Genomic DNA, 2862 nt, shown 5'->3' on the forward strand with positions numbered 1-2862 from the left:
ACCAGCTGAGCTAGCAGGCCGGCACGGAAGCGGCCCTTTCGCAAAGGAGGCCGCGGCCGAGACGTGGCGGCCTCTGGAACGACATGGATGGCTGGGCTGGGCTGGGCCGGGCCGGGCCCAGGCGCTCCAGTGGGGGAATTAGCTCAAGTGGTAGAGCGCTCGCTTAGCATGCGAGAGGCAGCGGGATCGATGCCCGCATTCTCCAAGAGCGGCGGACCTCCCGCCCTCCCCTTTACGCTGCCTTCTTTTCGAAGGCCTTCCCAGGCATGGGGGCTGAGCGCCTCCGGTGGCCTCCCTCTTCCCAGCTGGCCTCCCCGGACGCCAGCCCCTTGTGTGCCGGAGGGACGCCTCAGGTAGACCGGTGGCGCGAAGATCTTGCTCTGCATCGCGCCCTGCCGCGGAAGCCCCCTGACTTCTAGCCGTCCAGGGAGACACCCTGGGACACTTGCCTGTCTCCCGGCCCTCACCTTGCTTGAGGCCCACAGCGTAAGATGGAGGGAAAGCACTAGCCGAGGATTGTCTCGGTCCATCGCCCTCGCCGACTCACCTGGCGCTCCTGGGAAAAGGCCTCAGCTCCCTGGCTCCCAATTACCGCTGCCTCAACTCGGGTGCCGGCATGAAGCGTTGCAGGGCGCTAGGCGGCAGGCGCTCGCCGCCCCCGTCTCTGTGGCGCAATGGGTCAGCGCGTTCGGCTGTTAACCGAAAGGATGGTGGTTCGAGCCCACCCAGGGACGCTGGCGGGGAAGCGCGCCTCCGCTTCCTTCCTTCCTTCCTCGGGCCGCCGGCTCCCTCACGGCCCGCCTTTTGCTTCCCCCAAGACGCAGCCTTGGGCTCAAAGGGTGGCCCCGGTGGCCGGAAGACGGTGGGGCCTCTACCCCGAAACCCCAGCCGTGGGGAGCAAATCCAGGGGCTCAGAATTAATCCTCCAGCCCAAGCTGAAAAGCTTCATCTGGGCCCGTTCCGCTCTGCTCCCGTCTCAGCCCCAGCGGGAAGGGAGAAAGGGATGAGAAGTGCCTGCTCCGCTCCGCACGTCCCACAGCGGCCGCGTGCAGCTTGGAGCACCAAGTTCTTCCTGCGCTTCGTGCCCTGCCAGGGAAGGCAACGCCTTGCTTCCTAAGCCTGAGCCGTGGCCTCAGACCCTCCCGCCGGAGTGGCGAAGCGCAAAACCACGCGGGCCAATGAGAGCTGAGATGGGAGGCTGGGCTCCTTCCCCCTGCAGCCACGCCTAGTTGCCCGGCTTCCCCAAATCCTCCCTCGCGTGCTCCCTCAGCAGCCGCCAACAGCCCTGGCGAGGAAGCTCTGCATCCTCCCCAGGGGAGATGGCACACTGACCTTCTGCAGTACTTCCCCGCGGCCTTGTGCCCAGACGGCGAGACACAGTGGGGATCTCCCAGGGAGGCCGCAGCCACAGCCGCTTCCTGTCTCTGGGCCTAGTCGCTTGCCTGCCTGCCTGCCTTGCTTGGAGTCCCACGGCAAAAAAACCGAGCCGGTGCCCGAGCCACTAGCAGAGGATGGTTTCGATCCATCGACCTCTGGGTTATGGGCCCAGCACGCTCCCGCTGCGCCACTCTGCTGCTGCGGCCGCTGCGGCTGCCGGCCCCGCGGGCTTCCCCCGGAAGGTACCTTTCCCACTCTCGCCCTTTCTCCCGCCCAAGAACGCCCACTGAAGCAGGTGAGAGTCCATTTCGGTTCCTTGACGGCCGGCTGAGGCATCACTTTGCCTCTCGCCTCTCCGGAACCGGCCGGGGCCCGCTTTTCTCCACTGGGAAGATGTCTGAGCAATGGCAGAGAGGAGAATCTTAGAGAATCTTTACATCCTGTGTTGCCACCCATCTTTTCCCAGGACAGGAAGGATCAGCAAGTTAGGAGTTTGCAAAGGAGACCTCAGAAGAGGTACTTCCTGCACACTTCAGCCTAGTCTCGTTAAAAGGGCGAAGTGACCGTCCCAGGATGACGGTCGACGCCGAAGGAGAGAATCCCTGACTCCCGGAGCGACAGGTCCCGTCAGCACTGCCTGGGTGCCGAGGAAAGGAGGGGTAGTCAGTCAGCGCTCAGACAGCGGCGACTCGGGCAATTTCCACAGCGCAGGAAGGCTGTCTGCGTGGGAGCGGAAGGCAAGTGCCTGCGTCTCGGCGTGCACCTTTGGCTAGAGGTGGGTAGATCCCCGTGCCTGCGTCTCCCCTGTGTCCCAGGGAGGGCTCCTTTGGGGCCAGAAGAACTGGGGAGGGAACGGGTAGCCGAGAAAGCACGCGAAGCTGCCTTAGAGCGGCGGTGCCCCTTGGAAGCGTGCCGGTGCTGCTCCTTCCTAGCTGAGCTGCGGGCTGGAGTGTGAGCTCGGGGGGCCGCCTGCGGGCGGTGGGAGGAGCGGGGTCCGGAGAAGGCCCAGCCTCCCCATGCGCAGGCGGAGTCTTAAGCCGCTCCCCTAGCTGCGGGCGCCGACTATTAAGCCCGTCCTCTGTGGCTCGGGCTGGCGGGCGCGAGTTCTCGTGGGATCGATTTGGGCGGAGAACGCGAGCGGCAGGAATCCTGGCCACCAGGTCAACCCACTGGGGACAATGGAGGCGAGGCGGCAGGCAGCTCAAGCCCCTTGTCCGAGAAGAGGGGAAGGCAGCTGACCGAAGTCCCCCTCAGGCAGCAGGTCAAGCCGGGAGCCCAGAGAGGGGAGGAAAGGTGGTGAGCAGCGCCGCACCTGGGCGGGCTCTTCCTCCTCCCGGGAAGACTCTTCCTCGCTCTCTGCAAGGAGCTCAGCCCCTCTCCTCGTCCAGGTTTGGCCTCCCCCCACCCGTCGCAGTCAAGCAAAAGAGCACGAGGAACCTCCCCTGGCCCGCATGGGGCTCGAACCCACGACCTTGGCGTTATTAG

At 65.3% G+C, this 2862-nt stretch overlaps 2 non-coding genes across 2 annotated transcripts; both read left to right on the forward strand.

Moving 5' to 3' along the window:
* Positions 1-132: 132 nt before the first annotated feature.
* On the forward strand, positions 133-205 carry TRNAA-AGC (transfer RNA alanine (anticodon AGC)). Its single transcript has one exon. It is a non-coding gene; the product is annotated as a tRNA-Ala (tRNA).
* A 455-nt stretch (positions 206-660) lies between these two features.
* Positions 661-734, forward strand: TRNAN-GUU (transfer RNA asparagine (anticodon GUU)). Its single transcript has one exon. It is a non-coding gene; the product is annotated as a tRNA-Asn (tRNA).
* Positions 735-2862: the final 2128 nt, after the last annotated feature.

This window comes from Emydura macquarii, unplaced genomic scaffold, assembly GCF_026122565.2.
Source record: "Emydura macquarii macquarii isolate MOO-44397 ecotype Brisbane River unplaced genomic scaffold, CSIRO-AGI_Emac_v2 contig_1596, whole genome shotgun sequence".
Classification (NCBI taxonomy): domain Eukaryota; kingdom Metazoa; phylum Chordata; order Testudines; family Chelidae; genus Emydura; species Emydura macquarii.